Here is a 22,820-nt window from a genome sequence, read left to right on the forward strand (position 1 = left end):
CTCGGCCTCCCAAAGTGCTGGGATTATAGGCATGAGGCACCACACCCAGCCCAGCTTAGTGAATTTTTATATTAACCATCACCCAAACTGAGAAACAGAACTTAACTAGTACGTCAGAGCTCTCCTTCTTACCTCTTAGCAGTTACTAACCCCCCTTTACCAAAGTAAAGTGGTATCTAATAGCTGTAAGAACTTTCCTGCCTATGGCTGGGTATGGTGGCTCATGCCTGTAATCCAGCACTTTGGGAGGCCAAGGTGGGTGGATCACTTGAGGTCAGGAGTTCAACCTGGCCAACATGGTGAAACCCTGTCTGTACTAAAAATACAAAAAATTAGCCGAGTGTGGTGGTAGGTGCCTGTAATCCCAGCTGCTCGGGAGGCTGAGGCTAGAGGGTCGCTTGAACCTGGGAGTCAGAGGTTGCAGTGAGCCAAGATCATGCCACTGCCCTCTAGCCTGGGTGACAGAGTGAGACTCCATCTCAAAAAACCAAAAAACAAAAAACTTCCTTGTCTAATACCATTCTGATTTTTTCCAACTGTTTCATTCTACTTGTTCAAATTTTCCTTCCAAACCACTGCCTTAATACATTTAATCCGATGGCATTTTTAACTTGTGAATTTTATTTTTTTAATATTCACCTTTAAAAAAATTGTGAACTAGCCTATTTGGGACATCCATTTGTTTCTGTCAAGCTCTTCCTGCCTCCCCAGATTTCTATATCATCACAACCATTTCCCTTATCAGTAAGCCAGGCCCTGGAGTACTGGCTGTTAATTCTCCTCTATCCCTTTTTCCCAGACTTGCAGACACCCTTGATCATCCACATAAAAAGCTGAGATGTCTTCAGGATAAAGTTACATGTTTTTTCATGAGACTTCTGTACAGTGTCCAAACATTCTGATCTGTACAGATAGAAAGGATGCTTCTTGAGAGTCTTTTGGGAGACACCTTATCCTGCAATTCTGATTTCTTTGCTTTTCCTGACCAAGGCTTCTCAGGCTAATTCAGAGCCATTGAGGCACAGCTCAGACAGCAAGCAGTGACATTCTGAAGTTGCTTCTTCTGAGGAATTCTCCCAGTGGGAAAGCAAGCGGGGGTGGAACACTTCCTTGGGCAATTTACGAAGTGTGGAGACCCAGCTCCCTGTTAGTGCTTTTCCTTATCAGAGATCATTACCTGGTAGAAAAGGAGATGTTCTGATGGAGGATTAAGCTAGATATAGTAAGTCACAGTGATACGGACATTTGAAAGTAATTGCTTGGAAAGTGAAAAGAGGTCAAAGTGGTTGAACTTAATGATACAAAGAATAGCCATGGGGCCAGGCGTGGTGGCTCACGCCTGTAATCCCAGCACTTCGGGAGGCCGAGGCGGTGGATCACTAAGTCAAGAGATCGAGACCATCCTGGCCAACATGGTGAAACCCATCTCTACTAAAAATACAAAAATTGGCCGGGCACAGTGGCTCACGCCTGTAATCCCAGCACTTCGGGAGGCCGAGGCGGTGGATCACTAAGTCAAGAGATTGAGACCATCCTGGCCAACATGGTGAAACCCATCTCTACTAAAAATACAAAAATTGGCCGGGCACAGTGGCTCACGCCTGTAATCCCAGCACTCTGGGAGGCTGAGGTGGGTGGATCATGAGGTCAAGATATCGAGACCATCCTGGCTAACATGGTGAAACCCATCTCTACTAAAAAATACAAAAATTAGCTGGGCGTGGTGGTGTGTGCCTGTAGTCCCAGCTAGTTGGGAGGCTGAGGCAGGAGAATCGCTTGAACCCAGGAGGTGGAGGTTGCAGTGAGCCAAGACAGCGCCACTGCACTCCAGCTTGGGTGAGAGAGCAAGACTGCCTCAAAAAAAAAAAAAAAGTATAACCATGGGGTGGGAAAAACTATAAATGGAGTGAAAATTTTGGGCAAAGATAAGGAACTCAAAGTAACTAATTAAAATGATTCAAAATCAATTCTGACTTTTAGTGGGTTTTTGTTTTGTTTTTTGTTTGTTTTAGAGATGGGATCTCACTATGTTGCCCATGCTAGTTTCCAACTTCTGGACTCAAGTGATCCTCCCACCTTGGCCTCCCAAACTTCTGGGATTACAGGCATGAGCCTGGCATGATTCTATTTATACAAGGGTCCTAGAATAGTCAAATTCATAGAAACAGAAAATGAAATGGAAGTTACCAGAGGCTGAGAGAAGGGACGAATGGAGAGTTATTAGCAGATGCAAAGTTTCAGTCTGGTGTGATGAAAAAGCCCTGGAGATGGCTAGTGGTGCTGGTTGCACAACAACATGAATGTATTTATTGACACTCAACTGTACACTTGAAAATCATTCAAAAGGGTGCTTGCTTGAAATAATTAAAAAGGGTGCTTGCTTCGGCGTCACATATAGTAAAATTGGAACAATACAGAGAAGATGAACATGGCTCCTGCTCAAGGTTTTTTAAAAATAATTAAAATGGCCGGGCGCGGTGGCTCACGCCTGTGATCCCAGCACTTTGGGAGGCCTAGGCAGGTGGGTCACGAGGTCGGGAGATCCAGACCATCCTGGCTAACATGGTGAAACCCTGTCTCTACTAAAAATACAAAAAAATTAGCCGGGCATGGTGGCAGGCACCTGTAGTCCCAGCTACTCGGGAGGCTGAGGCAGGAGAATGGCGTGAACTGGGGAGGCTGAGCTTGCAGTAAGCCGAGATCACGCCACTACAAGCCTGGGCAACAGAGCAAGACTCTGTTGCAAAAATAAATAAATAAATAAATAAATAAATAAAATAAAATAAAATAAAATGGGTCGGGCGTGGTGGCTCACGTCTGTAATCTCAGCACTTTGGGGGGCTGAGGCAGGCAGATCACTTGAGGTGAGGAATTTGAGACCAGGCTGGCCAACATGGTGATACCCCATCTCTACTGAAAATACAAAAATAAGCTGGGCACGGTGGCGGGTGCCTGTAATCCCAGCTACTCGGGAGGCTGAGGCAGGATAATCACTTGAGCCCAGGAGGCGGAGCTTGAAGTGAGCCAAAATTGCACCGCTGCACTCCAGCCTGGAAAACAGAGCGAGACTCTGTCTCAAAAAAAAAAAAAATTAAAATGATCAATTTTATTTTATGTATATTTTACCACAGTAAAAAGATGTGCAGTTAAGTACAAATCTAGTGTGAGGAAAAGGTTGGGGTCACAGGTGACCAAGGCCTTGGGGAACCCATTGGTGTCTTTAAGGAGGTTTTCCCTTGTTCCACAAGTTCCATGAGCAGGCCTAACCAACCCACTGCCACAGTGTCATTAACACTGTTAGTTAGTACAGTCAGTAGCCACTGTCTGTGCCTGGTTGATTAATAAGGAAGTACTTAGCTTCCTTCCAAAACTCTGGAAAAATGAGACAAATATTATTAAAAGGTTAAGACAGTTGTTGCTAATATCTTAAAAGTGACCACTAGAAACAAAGGTGGAGGCTGGGTATGGTGACTCACACCTGTAATCCCAGCGCTTTGAGAGGCTGAGGTCGGAGATTGCTTGAGTCCAGGAGTTTGAGAAAGCCTAGGAGACATGGCAAAACCACGTCTCTACAAAAAATACAAAAATTAGCCAGATGTAGTGGCACATGCCTGTAGTCCCAGTTACTGAGGAAGCTAAGGCAGGAGGATCACTTGAGTCTGGGAGGCAGAGGTTGCAGTGAACTGAGATGATGTCACTGCACTGTAGCCTGGGCAACAGAGTGAGACCCTGTCTCAAAAAACAAACAAACAAACAAAAAAAAAACAAATGGTCTTGATCTCCTGACCTCGTGATCCACTCACGTTGGTCTCCCAAAGTACTGGGATTACAGGCATGAGCCAGTTGTAGTGAGCCGAGATTGTGCCATTGCACTCCAGCCTGGGTAATAGATGAGACCCTGTCTCAAAAACAAAAACAAGAAAAAAAGAAAAAAAAAAGGAAACAAGCAAACAAACAAAGGTAAAGATGAGGCCGGGCGCGGTGGCTCAAGCCTGTAATCCCAGCACTTTGGGAGGCCGAGACGGGTGGATCACGAGGTCAGGAGATCGAGACCATCCTGCTAACACGGTGAAACCCCGTCTCTACTAAAAAATACAAAAAAACTAGCCGGGCGAGGTGGCGGGCGCCTGTAGTCCCAGCTACTTGGAGGCTGAGGCAGGAGAATGGCGTAAACCCAGGAGGCGGAGCTTGCAGTGAGCTGAGATCCGGCCACTGCACTTCAGCCTGGGCGGCAGAGCGAGACTCCCTCTCAAAAAAAAAAAAAAAAAAAAAAAAAAAAAAAAAAAAAAAAAAAAAAACAAAGGTAAAGATGGAAATGTGAATCCATTTCAATTACCTGGGCCCTCTAGAGACCTCTGTGAAACCTTTAGGGCAGAGCTTTCTGCCATTTCTCCTGAAGGCTGAGATAAGCTGGTGACCACCTCAACAGGGACCTTGAGAGCAGCAGTGACCTAAGCTCAGACTCACCTGGTGGGGACTGTGGCCGTGGTGACATCATGAGGCTTCCTTGGCCCATCAACCTGTACTCTGTGCCTGCTGGGCACTGTGGGGTGGAGAGAGGCCAGGTTAGCCACCAGGATGCCACCATGCCAGAGATGAGGGATGCCTCAGAGGAGGAAGGTTCTATGGAATGTCCACTCTTCCTCCTCTGATGGAGAATTTGATGCAATGGCTGGACATTTATGGGCCATTTTCTTGGATGATGAATTCTGTTTAATACAAAGGAACTTCAAGAACAAGAAGCACTGGAAGCTAAGCCAGGTTTTGTTGTCAAGAGGAGGAAACAACTGAAAAGGGTTCCCCTACCCTCTGACTCCTTCTTCAAGGGACCCCATGGCTCAACAAGCCTGTGTCCAGTTGGAGCACCTGCTCACCTGCCCTGCTCTCCTCCACTGCTAGCTGACCACCAATTCCAGGTTTGAAGATATGGAACAGGATATGCCCATATTCTCCATTTTTGACTAATAACCTTTTTAATGAGAGCTTCTGCCTGAAGAGGGTTCCTGGAAATTAATATGGTTGATTTCATGACAACTAGACATCAGCTTAAAGATGAAGTGGTAAAAATTTTCTTGAATTTATGAACACTCTTCCCCCCAAAATTTGAACTAGGCAACAGAAATAGAAGACAGAGAAAAGGGTCTAAACTGTTGCTTAATAGTGAAAGCCTTTGCACATACCTTTCTGCTACCCAGCAAATTGTGTGTGGTGCTCATTCCTGGGGAAGTTTTTTCATTTTGATATTTCAAGCCCCACAGGTGGTAGATGACCTCAGCTTGTGGAGGAAAAAAATAGCAGTGATGAGGGAACATACCTTTAAGAGATTTATCTCATTTGGAACACTTGGACACAGGGTGGGGAGCATCACACGCCGGTGCCTGTTGTGGGGTGGGGTGATGGGGGAGGGATGGCATTGGGAGATATACCTAATGTAAATGACGAGTTGATAGGTGCAGCACACCAACGTAGCACATGTATACATATATAACAAACCTGCACGTTGTACACATGTACCCTAGAACGTAAAGTATAATACAAATATATATATATATATTTTAAAGATTTATCTCATTTGATCATTAGTTGGTCTAAATAAGGAGTGATCAAAAAGCAAGAAACATGAACTCTTCAGGAATATTTGCTTTTGAGAAATATCTGCTGGTGTTTCAAAACTTGGATAGCCTCATGAAGTGGATTCAACTCTTAGATGTTTCTGAGACAAAGAAAGAACATTCTATGTGTTAGAGGAAGACGATTCAGATCACTGCTGCACTGACTTCTTCCAGTGTACATAATCCAAAGATAGTGGAGCCGAAAGGTGGTCACCGATGTGTGGGCATCATTGAGATGAGATCACTGCAAGTTATTATCTCTTGAATATCTTCCATACCTTTCTTCTATGTGCTGTGCTATTTATTGTTTCCAAAAGTGTATCTTTTAGGGCTGTGAGCGGTGACTCACCTGTAATCCCAGCACTTTGGGAGACTGACGCAGGTGAATCACTCGAGGTCAGGAGTTCGAGACCAGCCTGGCCAACATGGTGAAACCTGTCTTTACTAAAAATACAAAATTAGCCAGGTTTGGTGGCGGGCACCTGTAATTCCAGCTACTTAGGAGGCTGAGGCAGGAGAATCGCTTGAACCTGGGAAGCAGAGATTGCAGTGAGCCGAGATCGTGCTACTGCACTCCAACCTGGGCAACAAGAGTGACACTGCGTCTCAAAAAAAAAAAAAAAGGTATCTTTTAGCTTCAAGGACCCTGCCTTACTGACCAGAAGATAAGGATTCATCTAGGGACAGTTACATGAACTCATCTTCTCAGTCTCCATTTCTAGAGCTGATGTTTAACTTTTCGTCAATTGCACTGAGAAAACGAGAGCTTCAGTGTCTGGGGTTGGGTCAGCATCTCTAACTAGCACAGCACCTAACACCTAGTGAAAACTCAATAAATGTTTGTTGAGTGACATAAGCCTTCCTTCTGAAAATGCAAGTCTTGGGTTTGTGTATCTTCTTTCACTGGTCCTGAATCAGTCCTATTATTTCCGGCAGGCGCATCATTCATTGAGAATGTAGTCATAAACCCTTGTGGGTCTCAATTTGGAATGTCCATGATTGTCCACCTAAAAATAAATAGAAGTATTATGTGTTAAGTGTTTTTTAAATCTGCTATGTTTGCAAAAAGAATTCTGCGTTGGTGCTCCTAATTTACCAGTCTGACTTAGATGTTTTGAAATAGAGTAAAATGTATCTTAACTAAAAAACAGCACAGTAGTGGTATTTTTGTAAGCTTGTTTCAATGTTTTCTCTATAAACCAATAGTAATTTTAGTGGCTTTTTTTTTTTTTAGACAGTCTTGATCTGTGGCCCAGGCTGGAGCACAATGGCATGATTTTGGCTCCCTCCATCTCCAGGGTCCAGGCAATTCTCTTGCCTCAGCCTCCCAAGTAGCTGGGATTATAGATGTGCACCACCACGCCTGGCTAATTTTTATATTGTAAAGGCAGAGTTTTGCCATGTTGGCCAGGCTGGTTTAGAACTCATGACCTCAAGTGATCCACCTGCCTCGGCCTCCCAAAGTGCTAGGATTATAGGTGTGAGCCACTGAGCCTGGCCAATTTCATTGTATATAAGGGAAAAATCCATGATTTTTGCAAATGTCCCCAACTTGATCTAAATCCTCCTTTCTTTTACAACCTCTCCTAGACATGGTGCTCTAATGACAAAAGCAGAGAGGTAGGCAAACATTTTTTATCATCCCCTCTAGAAATTTTGTTTAGAAAAGTGTACCTCATCTGTTCAGGATTAGTAAAATAAATCATGTAGGCTGGGCAAGGTGGCTCATGCCTGTAGTCCCAGCACTTTGGAAGGCCCAGGCGGATGGATCACTTGAGGTCAGGAGTTCAAGAGCAACCTGGCCAACATGGTGAAACCTGGTCTCTACAAAAATACAAAAATTAGCCAGGCATGATGGCAGGTGCCTGTAATCCCAGCTACTCTGGAGGCTGAGATGAGAGAATCGTTTGAATCCAGGAGGCGGAGGTTGCAGTGAGCCAAGATTGTGCCATTGCACTCCAGCCTGGGCAACTAAGTGAAACCGTCTAAAAATTAAAATTAAAATTAATAAATCATGTGGATTAATCCACTTCTGGAAGAAGAGGAAAGGTGTACTTCAGTTAGTTCCTGTTGTGTAATAAGATTCTATATTGAAATCTCAAAGAGAATATAAGCCTGGATCCCTCCCCACGAAATGCAGACCGTCCACACCTGTGCAGTGCATGCTTGATGGTCTCATACACACACGTTGCTGACGAGAAGCTCCAAGCCCAGTAGGTGAAGAGACTCCCTTTGGGTATCAGGAGCAGAGTCAGGACAAGCAGCTAGGCCTCTGGAGTGACTGGAGCGTTCTTGCCAGGGAACAGCAAACTCCCACCTGCCAGCTATGAAGGTTTTATATTTTTAAAAGATCATGGGTCAGGCGTGGTGGTTCATGCCTGTAATCCCAGCACTTTGGGAGGTCGAGGTGGGTGGATCATGAGGTCAGGAGATCGAGACCATCCTGGCTAACACGGTGAAACCCCATCTCTACTAAAAATACAAAAAATTAGCCAGGCGTGGTGGCGGGCGCCTGTAGTCCCAGCTACTCAGGAGGCTGAGGCAGGAGAATGGCGTGATCCCGGGAGGCGGAGCTTGCAGTAAGCCGAGATCGCGCCACTGCACTCCAGCCTGGAGTGCAGTCTCCCTCTGCACTCGATGGAAGGAGATTCCGTCTCAAAAAAAAAAAAAAAAAAAAAATCATGGGCTGGTTACGGTGGCTCATGCCTGTAATCCCAGCACTTTGGGAGGCCGAGGTGGGCAGATCACCTGAGGCCAGGATTTCTAGACTAGCCTGGCCAATATGGTGAAACCCCGTCTCTATTGAAAATACAAAAATTGGGGGGATGGGGGAGGGATAGCATTAAGAGATATACCTAATGTAAATGACGAGTTGATGGGTGCAGCAAACCAACATGGCACATGTATACATAGTAACAAACCTGCATGTTGTGCACATGCACCCTAGAACTTAAAGTATAATAAAATAAATAAATAAATAAAATAAATAAAAGTACAAAAATGAGCTGGGTGTGGTGGAAGGCGCCTGTAATCCCAGCTACTTGGGAGGCTGAGGCAGGAAAATCCCTTGAACCCGGGAGCAGAGGTTCCAGTGAGCCGAGATCGCACCATTGCACTCCAGCCTTGGGGGACAAGAGCGAGACTTTGTCTCAAATAAATAAATAAATAAAATAAATAAATAAACGGGCGGGGTGCGGTGGCTCACGCCTGTAATCCCAGCACTTTGGGAGTCCGAGGCAGGTGGATCATGAGGTCAGGAGATTGAGACCATCCTAGCCAACATGATGAAACCCTATCTCTACTAAAAATACAAAAAATTAGCCAGGAGTGGTGGCAGGCGCCTGTAATCCCAGCTACTTGGGAGGCTGAAGCAGAATTGCTTGAACCCCGGAGGCAGAGGTTGCAGTGAGCTGAGATCGTGCCATTGCACTTCAGCCTGGGCAAAAAGATAGAAATTCCATCTCAAAAAAAGTAAAAAATAAAAATAAAAAAAAAATGATAAAAAGATCATAAAGAACATGAGGCCAAGCACAGTGGCTCGCACCTGTAATCCCAACACTTTGGGAGGCCAGGTGGGCGGATCACTTAAGGTCAGGAGTTTAAGACCAGCCTGGCCAACATGGTGAAGCCATGTTTCTACTAAAAATACAAAAAATTAGCCAGGCGTGGTGGTCCACACCTGTAGTCCCAGCTACTCGGGAGGCTGAGGCAGGAGAACTGCTTAAACTTGGGAGGCAGAGGTTGCAATGAGCCGAGATCGGGCCACTGTACTCCAGCCTGGGTGACAGAGTGAGACTCTGTCTCAAAAAAAAAAAAAAAAAAAAATTGGCCAGGCATGATGGTGTGTGCCTGTAGTCCCAGCTGCTTGTGAGGCTGAGATGGGAGATCACCTGAGCCCAGTAGGTAGAGGCTGCAGTGAGCTGAGATTGCACCACTGTACTCTAGCCTGGGTGAGTAACACAGTAAAACCCTGTCTCAAAAATAAAAAGCAAAAGGTAAATGAAGTAAGACTAAAGAAACTAAGATGAACAGCTAAAAAAGAAAGCAAGAAAAAATATATATACATATGGTATTTGTAAAGTTTGGAAACAGATAAAATACACAAAATTCTGTGAGGTCTTCAATCCGTAAAAAATGAAATTATATTAAAAATTATATTCTGTGTTTTACAGGATGGGGAACATCACACACCGGGGCCTGTCATGGGGTGTGGGGAGGGGGGAGGGATAGCATTAGGAGATACACCTAAGGTAAATGATGAGTTAATGGGTGCAGCACACCAACATGGCACATGTGTACATATGTAACAAACCTGCACATTGTGCACACATACCCTAGAACTTAAAAGTATTAAAAAAAAAAAAGAGCTACAAGAGAACAAGCAAAAAAAAAAAAAAAGGCATCAACAAGAGTATAGGTAATTATAAAATTGAGTGACAGGGCATTCATTATGGTATTAGCTTTATTGTTATGTACGGTTAAAATTTTTTATAATAAAATGTTTTGAAAAGGTGAACAGCAAATGATAGGCACTTGTGTCCTCGCTTGACCACAGAGTAAGCTGTGTGATCTCTGGAAAGTTCCTTAACTATACAGAGAAAATTTTGGTTAGTGTAGATAATCTATAGGGTGCTGTCTCCTGCTCTTGATTTCTATAACACTTTTTTTTTTCAGTTATATTATTCATAGAATTTTACACTCAGAGATCTGGGGGGACCCAAGAAATCAGTCAGTAAGATCCGGACTTAAATTCCAGGTCTCATACACACTTGCTTTGGATAAGTCACTTAAATACCTGAGGCTCAGTTTAATCCTCTGTAAACTAGGAATAATTACTATCATTTTTCAGAGATTGGTAAAGACAAGATATGGAATGTACTCAAATGTAGACCCAGCACCCTGTAGGCACTTAACAAATGTAAAGTATTGCAAAAAAAAAAAAAAAATTGTATTCTGTGTTTTAATATTTTATGGACCCCAGGTATATATATATATATATTTTTTTTTTAATTTTTTTTGAGATGGAGTCTGGCACTGTCGCCCAGGCTAGAGTGCAGTGGCATGATCCCGGCTCACTGCAACCTCCGCCTCCCGGGTTCAAGCAATTCTCCTGCCTCAGCCTCCCAAGTAGCTGGGATTACAGGCACCCACCATCACAACCAGCTAATTTTTGTATTTTTATTAGAGATGGGTTTTCGTCATGTTGGCCAGGCTGGTCTTGAACTCCTGACCTCAAGTGATCCACCTGCCTCAGCCTCCCAAAGTGCTGGTATTACAGGCGTGAACCACCGTGCTGGGCTGAGGTATATTTTAATCCTCAGAAACCCATGGAGCTGGAAATGCTCCTCTAAGAGATCCGTATAATCACGTGGCTCAGCAGCATAAACAGCCTCTCAACTCTGGAATCACAGTTTAAAGATTTTGATAATTAACTCTCCTTTTCTACTTTGAAAAAGAAGCCCAAATTCAAACAAGTAAACAGTCAGGTCAATTTGCAGGTGAGTTTTCAAAAGCTGATCTGGAGGCATTGTTCTCTGAAAATAAATTAAATAGAACAAAGGCTGGGCAAACAAGTCATCATTTTATTCAGAAGGCCATGGTTTTCAGTGGTAGTTTTTCATTGACCAGAGTAGGCCAATGTCGATATAAATGTAACTCTAATTAACACCTCCCTGCCACTCTCACGTTACAGCACAGCCAGGGCATCTAGGCAAGCCACAGAGAATTCCTGGTCTGGGGCATTCCCAGGAGGCCAGGTCTGTGAACACATTCTGGACACCTGGCTTAGCTGACCTCCACATCAATTCTGTTGTGAGAGTTTCTTCATCTTCATCATCCTTAAGAGTCTCTAATGGGTTGGGAGAGAGGGCTCAGCCTCTGCATCCCCCATCCTCCAATGTGGCTTCTCAGCATGCGTCCTTCCTGCCTTGCAGATCATCTGACCTGCAGGGACCCCAGAAGCTCTCACCAGAAAGAGATTTGGGTGCCTGTTCTGCATACAGGTTGCCCTCTCCTGCCATCCCTGCATTGTTGTTAACTGCAGAAAGACAGGAAAAGGTCTTGGCCCGGCGCGGTGGCTCACGCCTGTAATCCCAGCACTTTGGGAGGCCGAGACGGGTGGATCACGAGGTCAGGAGATCGAGACCATCCTGGCTAACACGGTGAAACCCTGTCTCTACTAAAAAATACAAAAAACTAGCCGGGCGAGGTGGCGGGCGCCTGTAGTCCCAGCTACTCGGGAGGCTGAGGCAGGAGAATGGCGTAAACCCGGGAGGCAGAGCATGCAGTGAGCTGAGATCTGGCCACTGCACTCCAGCCTGGGTGACAGAGCAAGACTCCGTCTCAAAAAAAAAAAAAAAAAGAAAAGGTCGTCACTTTTGAGTTCCTTCAGTTTGCTTTCAATTCTTTTACTCCCCTCAAGAGGTCATCTTTGAAGACGAGTTCTGTTGACAGGGGGTGCAAAATCTTAATTTATCTTTGTAGTACTCTTTGAAGAGGACTTCTGAGTTCAAAGCAAACAGTAAGACGAATGTTTGCTTTAGTGATCTTTTATCGTTTTATCCTTTGTAATGACCACAGAAGAGAAAGGAGTTTGCACATAAGTTATAAATAATCATGTCAAGGGACAATGTGGTAAAAGAAAAAAAAAAAAAAAACAGATTTTAAGAACTCATTGGTGTTACTATAGAGTAAATAACTGGCAAATATTTGGTTCATGAGCGCATTTAAGGTTTAGAACTGAGATCTACTGCCTAAGAGACAGGAACCTGAGCTTTTAGGTAGAAGGGAGATGGAATATAATCGTTATTTTCAAGAAACTTAGGCCAGACATGGTGGCCCATGCCTGTAATCCCAGCACTTTGGGAGGCTGAGGTGGGCTGATCGCTTGAGCATCACAAGTTCAAGACCAGCCTGAGCAACATGGCAAAACCCTATGATATGGTTTGGCTGTGTTCCCACCCATATCTCCTCTTGAATTGCAGTTCCTACTATAATCCCCATGTGGAGTGGGAGAGACCTGGTGGGAGGTAATTGAATAATGGGAGCAGTTAACCCCCTGCTGCTGTTCTCCTGACAGTGAGCTCTCACGAGATCTGATGTTTATTTATTTATTTATTTATTTAGAGATAGAGTCTTGCTCTGTCGCCCAGGCTGGAGTGCGGTGGCATGATCTTGGCTCGCTGCAAGCTCCACCCTCCGGGTTCACACCATTCTCCTGCCTCAGCTTCCTGAGCAGCTGGGACTACAGGGGCCCACCACCATGCCCAGCTAATTTTTGTATTTTTAGTAGAGATGGGGTTTCACTGTGTTAGCCAGGATGGTCTTGATCTCCTGACTTTGTGATCCTCCCGCCTTGGCCTCCCAAAGTGCTGGGATTACAGGCGTGAGCCACTGCGCCCAGCCAAGATCTGATGGTTTTACAAAGGGTTTTTCCCTCTTTGCTCAGCACTTCTTGCCACCATGTGAAGAAGGATATGTTTGCTTCCCCTTCTGCAATGATTGTAAGTTTCCTGAGGCCCCCCCAGCCATGTGGAACTGTGAGCCAATTAAACCTCTTTCCTTTATAAATAACCCATTCCCAGGCAGTTCTTCAGAGCAGCATGAGAATGGACTAGTACACCCTGTATGTACCAAAAAATACAGAAATTAGCCAGGCATGGTGGCATGCACCTGTACTCCCAGCTACTCAGAATGCTGAGGTGTGAGGATCACCTGCGCCTAGGGAAGCAGGGAGGTTGAGACTGCAGTGAGCCGTAATCATGCCAATGCACTCCAGCCTGGGTGAGACCATGTTTAAAACAAAACAAAAAAACCTCATTTTATTCCGAAGGTTTCTTTGGTTGGGGGAAAAAAACCCTGAAAGTTTAATTACAAGGGGCCTTGCAAATGCTATTTATTAGTCATTTTCATTATATAGATAGATAGATAGATAGATAGTAGATAGATAGATAGATAGTCCAGAGGTCTTTTATTTTTTTTTTAACAGTTATTATGCCATGAATTCATAGGGAACGAGTTCCAGCAGCTCAGGCTACTTCCCACTGGTTCTCACAAAATGTGCTTCTCTGAGTGGAGCAGGCTGGTGCTTCAGTTGAACCCAGTTACCTTTCTCTTTAGCTTCTTTCTTTTTCTGATCATTTTCCTCACACGTTTCAGGAAGCTATCTCAACTCTTAGAGTGCTTAATGTCCTCAATATGCACATTAATTCTCTTGGCAAGAATCTCGCCCTTAACTTGTTTGTTTACGACAGTGCCAACAGCATGCTGGGGAACATTGTAGACTCTTCCAGTTTTGCCATGGTAACACCTGTGGGGCGTTCCTTTTTGAACATTACTCACTGCCTTGATGCCTACAATATCACCTTTCTTATAGATTCGCATATACATGGCCAAAGGAATAACTCTATGTTTTCTTAAAGGCCTGGAGAACATACCGGGTACCTCTCCTCTTTCCCTTTGTGTTAGTCATTTTGGCGACTGGAGGATGGCGGTTCCACTCATTACGTTTTTGAAGCCTCATTTTGATTTATGTTTTAAAGTATGTTATCAAAAGGAAAAACATTTAAATTATAAAAGCACTATCTACTCAATTCAGTAAGGCATCCAGTGGTGGGATGTCGCTAATATCTCGTCTATTTTGTCCTGAACTTTCTCCATGCGCACGTGTACACATGCACACACACACAAACACACACATCTACAAGAATGGTTTGCTTGGGCTACACACATCTGTGGGTATGAAGTTAATGAGTCCTGATTCTACTACTTAACTAATGTGTGACCTTGGGTTATTTCTTAACCCCACTAAGCCAGGCTTTCCCTAACTGTAAAATGGAATTAAGAACAATACCCAGCCAGGTGCAGTGGCTCACACCTGTAATCCCAGCACTTTGGGAGGCCGAGGTGGGCGGATCACGAGGTCAAGAGATCGAAACCATCCTGGCTAACATGGTGAAACTCCGTCTCTACTAAAAATATAAAAATTAGCCAGACGTGGTGGTGGGCACCTGTAATCCCAGCTGCTCGGGAGGTGGAGGCAGGAGAATCACTTGAACTCAGGAGGCAGAGGTTGCAGTGAGCCAAGATTGCACCACTGCACTCCAGCCTGGCAACAGAGTGAGACTTGTCTCAAAAAAAAAAAAAAAAAGAAGAACAATACCTGGCCAGGCGCAGTGGCTCACACCTGTAATCCCAGCACTTTAGGAGGCTGAGGCAAGAAGATCATGAGGTCAGGAGTTCGAGACCAGCCTGGCCAATATGGTGAACCCCCATCTCTACTAAAAATACAAAAATTAGACAGGCGTGGTGGTGCGTGCCTGTAGTCCCAGCAACTCAGGAGGCTGAGGCAGGAGAATTGCTTGAACCCGGGAGGCAGAGGTTGCAGTGAGCCGAGATCGTGCCATTGCACTCCAGCCTGAGTAACAGAGAAAGTCTCCATCTCAAAAAAAAAAAAAAAAAAGAACAATACCTAACTCCTAAGGCGATGAGAGATGAAATGAGGATCTACATGTGAAGGCTTATCACGGGGACTGACATGCCATGAACACTTAATGAAGGTGAGCCGTTAATTTGTAACTTTCTCTTGTCACTTTAAAAAAACATAGCTTGATAAGCCTTTTGGTAGCTTTGAAAAACTACCAGTTCTCCTCCATTTCATCCCTGTCTTAGCAGGGATTTGCATATATATTTGAACTCTTCTACACAAGTTAGAATCCTGAACCTACAATTACAGTCATTGTTAATATAATGTTTATGCACACTTACAGTTATTTGCCAGCTCATTCTAGCTCACAACACCTCTGCGACGTAATTGTCATTATCCCCAGTTAAAGGAGAGAATCCAGGCTGGTAAAGGAGGGCTGAGATCTAAATCCTGGCATCTGGCTCCACAGCCTCTGTTCTTCTTACCTGGCCACTCATTCTGACACAGCCCATCCCCAGTCAACAGCACAGCCTTCCAAAGGCACTGGGATAAGTCTGAAAGCAGTTTCCTGGCCCGAATCTGACTGGCTCCTAATAGAGCAACTGCTATCTGCTAGGCAGGGAAGGCCCCCTGGACCAGAAATCAAGAAACCTGGGTTCCTGGAAGTTCCCACATCCTTCTCACAGTTTCACCACTTGCGGGGTAGGTATAATAATATCGATCTGGCCGGGCGCGATGGCTCAAGCCTGTAATCCCAGCACTTTGGGAGGCCGAGACGGGCGGATCACGAGGTCAGGAGATCGAGACCATCCTGGTTAACACGGTGAAACCCCGTCTCTACTGAAAAATACAAAAAACTAGCCGGGCGAGGTGGCGGGCGCCTGTAGTCCCAGCTACTCGGGAGGCTGAGGCAGGAGAATGGCGTAAACCCGGGAGGCGGAGCTTGCAGTGAGCCGAGATCCGGCCACTGCACTCCGGCCCGGGCGACAGAGCGAGACTCCGCCTCAAAAAAATAAATAAATAAATAAAAATAATAATAATATTGATCATTCCTTCCTTGTGGGATGAAGTGATAGCCAGATAAAAGTGATAATACTAACAATATGACAGGAGTTTAAGAAGGTATAGAAGTCTTTCGTGACTATATACTGATACTTTTATGACTAATTACTAATACTTTCATTACTAGTTACTATGAACCAATAATAATGAAAGTTTTTGTTTTTTTACTACCCCCCCCCTTTTTTTTTCCTTTTTTCTTTTTGAGACAGAATTTTGCTTCTGTTGCCCAGGCTGGAGTGCAATGGTGCGATCTTGGCTCACTGCCACCTCTGCCTCCTGGGTTCAAGTGATTCTCCTGTCTCAGCCTCCAGAGTAGCTGGGATTATAGGCATGCACCACCACACCCGGCTAATTTTGTATTTTTAGTAGAAACAGGGTTTCACCATGTTGGTCAGGCTGGTCTCGAACCCTGACTCAGGTGATCCTCCCGCCTCGGCCTCCCAAAATGCTAGGATTACAGGTGTGAGCCACTGTGCCCGGCCTACCACCCTTGTTTTTAATGATATTCTTCATGACTCTGGTAATTCAAAGTGTTTTCTCACCTTGGGTATATTAACAACAACCATTTTTTTTTTTTTAGATGGAGTCTTGCTGTGTCACCCAAGCTGGAGTACAGTGGCACAGTCTCAGCTTACTGCAACCTCCACCTCCTGGGTTCAAGCAGCTCTCCTGCCTCAGCCTCTCAAGTAGCTGGGATTATAGGTGCCCACCACAATGCCCGGCTAATTTTTGTATTTTTTAGTAGAGATGGGGTTTCACCATGTTGGCCAGGCTGGTCTCAAACTCCTGACTTCAAGTGTCCGCCTGCCTTAGCCTCCCAAAGTGCTGGGATTACAGGCATGAGCCACCGCGCCCAGCCGTTAACAACTTTCTCTTGATCTTATCATGTCCTTCATTCCATGTTAACCAGCCTGCCCGAGTTTCCACCAGATCTTCCTTGCTACCCTGGTTCCCTCTCTGAGTCTCCCCCACAGTGCTCCATGTGTAAACTGGAAAGTAGTCATAACAGGGTTACAGCTCCCCTTCATACCCTTCCCTCGCAGACATGCATTTATAAATAGGCTAAACTCCACCCTCCTTGGGGTTAAAGTGAGGTGGGCCCTTTGTACAGTGCCATGTATAAACAGTGTGGCTTTTGAGCTGGCCCCTAAAGCCTGGAGAGGAAGCCACGTTTTTCATTTGTGAGAAAATTATTCAAGGTCCTATCTGGTCCTTTGCTTTTCCCAACTAGGAGCTTTTTCAGCTTATGGAGAGCAGTGGTGGACCAGGTAAGATCAGAACTGAGGCTGGAGTCCTAAAGTTGCTTTTCTGGAGGATTTCCTAGAGTTGGAGAACATGGAATAATTAGAAAGGGGCATCTGATCCTTGAGGTCAATTTGGAAGAATTGAGGGAGCTACCTACCCTCAATTCAGTGTTTCCTCAATGTGGTTCATTGACTTGTAAAGAGGAGACATTTTGATATATCATTATAAGAGAGCAAGTCAAGGTGAAGCACTCAATTGAATGGTAATTGCTTGGGAAGGGAAGAAGGGTCAAAGTGGTTGAACTTAATGATGCAAAAAGAACGATCATGAGAAAGAGAATTATAAACAGAGAGAGGTTAGGCAAAGGTGAGGGACTTCAAGTTAGCTATAAAGAAAATGATTAGAAACCTATTCTTGGAAGCAGATGTCCATCAGAGTGAGAAACAGAGACCACAAAGGAATATCTTCAAGCTTCTCAACTTTTAACAATGTGCATATATTTTGTTTACCATATATTTACCTCTTACTGAGTATAGAAATGATTTTTGTCAAGACCAGTAGTAAGGACTTGGTTGTTATAAAATAAGATTGTCAGCTTTAGTAAATGAAAAATTCCATGTGATTTTTGGGATCTACTTGGAGTAAAATAATTACTCATTTTTCATCTGTGATTCAAATTTAACTGGGTCTCCTGTATTTTATCTGGCAATGTTAGTATAAACTGTGTAAGGAAAGGCACCAGCCCCTGCTAAATGAAGGTTTGCAGGGGAAAGGAACAGCCTCTGGGATACTATCCAGCTTTAACTCTCCTTTATAGAAGGCCCTTCATGGTAACACAGCACTCACTATTATAAAGCCATCTGACAGGGCCGGGTGTGGGCCCGGCCTAGAGGTGAGCAATGGGTGTAATTGATTTTATGCTTCTGAGTTTACGTTGCCCAATGCCCAGTTCTCAGGGATAGGTCAAAGCAGAAGACCTCTGTGAGCGAGAACAAGTTTCTTTGGTGCAAGAAACAGGGCAAGGGGAACGTATTAGTCCGTTTTCACACTGCTATAAATACCCGAGGCTGGGTAATTTATACAGGAGAGAGGTTTAATTGATTCACAGTTCTGCATAGCTGGTGGGGGGAGTGCAGGAAATGTACAATCATGGTGGAAGGCAAAGGAGAAGCAAGTACCCACTTCACAAGGAGCCAGGAAAAAGAGCGAAGGGGGAAGAGCCCCTTGTAAAACCATCAGATTTCATGAGAACTCACTCACTATCATGAGAAGAGCATGGGGGAAACCACCCCCATGATCCAATCACCTCCCACCAGGTTCCCTCCCCTGACACATGGGGAGTACATTTTGAGATGAGATTTGGATGGGGACACAGCCAAACCATGTCAGGGAAGATGGAGCAGGTACAGGCAAGGGTGCTTTTGTCTTATGCCTTGGAAGAGAAACCATGGAAAAATCGTTATCCTATGCAATTGACAGGAATATGTATTAATGGGATTAAGGTTGGGTAAGATTCTGTATCCAGTTAGTAGGAGTTCATGAATGCTTCTTGCAGATGGGAGGACTCTTTTTTATTTTATTTTATTTTATTTTATTTTATTTTTTATTTTGAGACATAGGCTTACTCTGTTACCCAGGCTGAAGTACAGTGGCATGATCTCAGCTCGCTGCAACCTCTTCCTCCCAGTTTCAAGCGATTCGCCTGCTTCAGCCTCCTGAGTAGCTGGGATTACAGGTGTGTGCCACCACGCCCAGCTAATTTTTGTATTTTTGGTAGAGATGGGGTTTGACCATGTTGGCCAGACTGGTCTCAAACTCCCGATGTCAGGTGATTGGCCCACCTTGGCCTGCCTAAGTGCTGGGATTACAGGCGTGAGCCACTGCACCCGGCCTGTTTTGTTTTATTTTCAAGTAAAACAATAAAATACTGTGTTTTCTATAAAGTAAACAGGATATCAGATGGGAGGGAGTAACCACTCCACACAAGTCAGATCACCACTGGAAAACTTTCAAGATGTTTGGGAAGGAGGCCCTTATAAGCCAAGCCCAGGTCTTGACTGGCTGAAATAGTGGAATAAGCTGGGCGACAGTGGGAGGAAAGGGCAATGTAAGATATTTAGGGGGCTGTGAAGACTAGATTCAAAGTCTATGCTTTGTATGAAAGGAAGCGAGCAGCACTCTATACCTTGGAGCAACTCAAGTGTAAAAGGAGTACGGTAATTGGTGAAAAGAAATTGCTGCAGGCAGCAACAGCAGAGAGGATGCGGAAGGGGTGAGGACGGGGGCCTAGTGGTGAGGAATCTAGCAAAAGGAAATTATTTTTGTACATAAGAAATTCTATTGTTCAACATGCACCAGCCAACCCTTTACTGAGAGCTTTATCACCTGTTGCCTCTGAGGATCCAGAGATGAGTGAATTCCAGTATCTGCCCTCAAGGGATAGACAATCTAGCAGAAGGAGAGAGCCTGTAAACAGAGCAACTCTGGAGTTTTATTTGACAAAAGGGAAGTGCTGGCCCACAGCGAGTCACTTTGGCCAGGCACTATCTTTTCCTGCCTGGATTCACGTGACAGCTTCCTCACCCCTCTTTCCACCTCTGCCCAGCTGGTCTTCTGGGATGCGCTCCTCCTTGAATTCAGTGTAATCTCAATCTCTCTCTCTCTCTCTCTCCCCCCTCTCTCTCTTTCTTCTCTCTCTCTCTCTCCATTTTGAGATGGAGTTTCTCTCTCTCTCTCTCTTCTTTTTTGAGATGGAGTTTCACTCTTGTTGCCCAGGCTGGAGTGCAATGGTGTGATCTCAGCTCCCTGTGATCTCCGCCTCCTGGGTTCAAGCAATTCTCCTGTCTCAGCCTCCTGAGTACCTGGGATTACAGGCACCTGCCACCATGCCCAGCTAATTTTTGTATTTTTGATAAAGACAGGGTTTCACTGTGTTGGATAGGCTGGTCTCGTACTCCTGACCTCAAGCTATCTGCCCGCATTGGCTTCCCAAAGTGCTTGGATCACAGGCGTCAGCCACTGTGCCCAGCCCAAAATATTTTAAAGTAAGTTTCAAAAAACAAAGAATCAGTAGGGACATTCCAGGCAAGGTGATGACCATCAGAAAAGTTCATGAGTGAATTCACAGGTCGTCTTTTCTTGGTGTGAGCTGAGTCCATGTAAATTGATGTCTGGGAACTTAAGAGTCAGAGATTCTTTTTCACTAAGGGCTGCGTGAGTGAACTGATGTCTTTCTTCATCTGTACAATGGGGATAATAGTGTCTGCCACATGGGCTTTTGGGGGAGGATTAAAAGCAAATTTAGCGGATCACGAGGTCAGGAGATCGAGACCATCCTGGCTAACATGATGAAGCCCCGTCTCTACTAAAAATACAAAGAATTAGTCAGGTGTGGTGGTGGGCACCTGTAGTCCCAGCTGCTAGGGAGGCTGAGGCAGGAGAATGGCGTGAACCCGGGAGGCGGAGCTTGCAGTGAGCCGAGATGGCGCCATTGCACTCTAGCCTGGGTGACAGAGCCAGACTCCATCTCAAAAAAAAAAAAAAAAAAAAAGCATGATGCCTGAGACGTAGTTAATGTCCAATCAACATTAACTGTGGTTATTTTTACTGTTGTTATTGTTAATATTAGAGTGCAAATAGTTGTTTTCCCATTGCCTAGTTCTGTACCCAATTTATAGTAGGCATTCAATATGTAGTTGCAGGAACGAATGCATTTGAGTCTCTTGATTTGTACTCATTTGTTCGACAATTATTTATTGGGCACTTGTATATGCTAGGCATAGTTCTAGGGCCTGGGAATAAAACAGTGTCGGTCCATGTCACCTTTCCCTGTTAATGTCTACAAGGGTAAGCAGACAGATGGATGGGCAGTGGGGATGCTACTTGGGCACCAAGGAGGGCTCTGAATATGTTCTAGGGAAGGGGTCACCTTCTCCCTGGAGAAAGTGCTATCTAAACTGAGTCCTGAGAGGTGAGTAGGCATTGGCAAGTGATAGTGGTTACAGTGGGAAGGACAACCTCAGTTTCAGTATGTTCAGAGGCCCAAGGTAAGAAAGAACCTGTCTTGTTATGCACAGCTTGGGCAGGTGGTTTAGTTCAGGACATCTCCCAGAGATGCTTCAAGATGACTGGACACTACAGTTCAGTTTTACATTTTCTCATATACAACTGCACACAAATTATTCATCTTTTCAAGACTGTGAAAGGTAGAAATGGAAGAAGATATTGTTACCACGTAAGTAGAATGGGAGATAAGAAGAATTCTCTCTCTCTTTCTCTCTCTCCATCAGATGCCAGTAAGCAATCAGATTATCAAATATCTCCAGATATTGTCAAATGTCCCTGTGGGGGTAGGGTAAGGGTGTGTAAAATAACACCTGATTGCGAATCACTGGCTTACAATATCAGGCATCATCCTAGACACTCAGCCTCTCCTCCTCAACAAGTCTTTAAGGCAGATGGTTTAAATATAAGGACAGGAAATGTCAAATGACCTACCCAGAATCTCATGGATAATCATTATGGGATTTGGACTTTAAACCCAGGTCTTATTCCACTACATCTCCACACTGCCATATAACACACGGTTCTAACACCGAAGGAACTTCAGAGCTATTTGGAGAGGTGTGGTGTGAACCAAGTAAGTTTCAGTATGTTCCCTGGAGAATGAGTGATGTGAGCACTCAGAAGAGGGAGGTAACAGTGGGAGGGAGGTCAGGGAACATGTCCTGCAGAGATTAGAATGTTCTTTGCATATTTGTGGGCAAACAGTGAGTTTGTGCCGAGAAGTGGCAGGAAGTAAGATCCGGACAGATAGCATTGGGTAGCAGTTAAGAGCAAACACTGGTTCCAAATAGACTCTGAGTTCCAGCTCCTCTACTTATTAGTTGTGTGACCATGAGCTACTTAGGTAATCAGTTTCATTGCCTATAAAATGGGTTGCTGTAATAATAGTACATATTCTAAGATTGTAATAAGGATTTAATGACCTAATATATAAAAGACTTAGAACAGGTCTTGGCATCCTGTTTATGTTCGATAGATGCTAGCTACTTAGTACCTGGTTCTGTTGGACTTCAAATAGAGTTTAGAATCTATATTGTAAATAATAGCAGCTTTTGAATCAAGGCCTGCAAAGATGTTCCATAGGCACCACAATCTCCCTTCCTGTGTGCACTGGAAGATCACAAATTAGTATATCTTTGGGTCAGAAACCAGTCTCTGGTTCCATCTGATTCCATGAACTGTTCTGTTCCTACAGATCTATGTCAAATGATTCAGCCCCTCTGTGGTGGCTTTGGGTTTGAAGCATTTTGTTTGTTTGGTTGGTTTTTTGTTGTTGTTGTTGTTGTTGTTGTTTTTTAGATGGAGTCTTGCTCTGTCGCCCAGGCTGGAGTACAGTGGCGCAATCTCGCCTCACTGCAACCACTGCCTCCCAGGTTCAAGTGATTCTCCTGCCTCAGCCTCCCAAGCAGCTG

The 22,820-nt window shown here is 44.6% G+C and overlaps 1 protein-coding gene and 1 pseudogene across 2 annotated transcripts in view; both read left to right on the forward strand.

Moving 5' to 3' along the window:
* PDZD2 (PDZ domain containing 2) overlaps positions 1–22,820 on the forward strand; it is a 493,831-nt gene that overhangs the window by 197,208 nt on the left and 273,803 nt on the right. The window lies entirely within an intron of this gene.
* On the forward strand, positions 2,374–2,445 carry LOC117066213 (annotated as a pseudogene).

The sequence above is a fragment of the Trachypithecus francoisi genome, unplaced genomic scaffold (genome assembly GCF_009764315.1).
Source record: "Trachypithecus francoisi isolate TF-2019V2 unplaced genomic scaffold, Tfra_2.0 Lachesis_group2, whole genome shotgun sequence".
NCBI lineage: Eukaryota > Metazoa > Chordata > Mammalia > Primates > Cercopithecidae > Trachypithecus > Trachypithecus francoisi.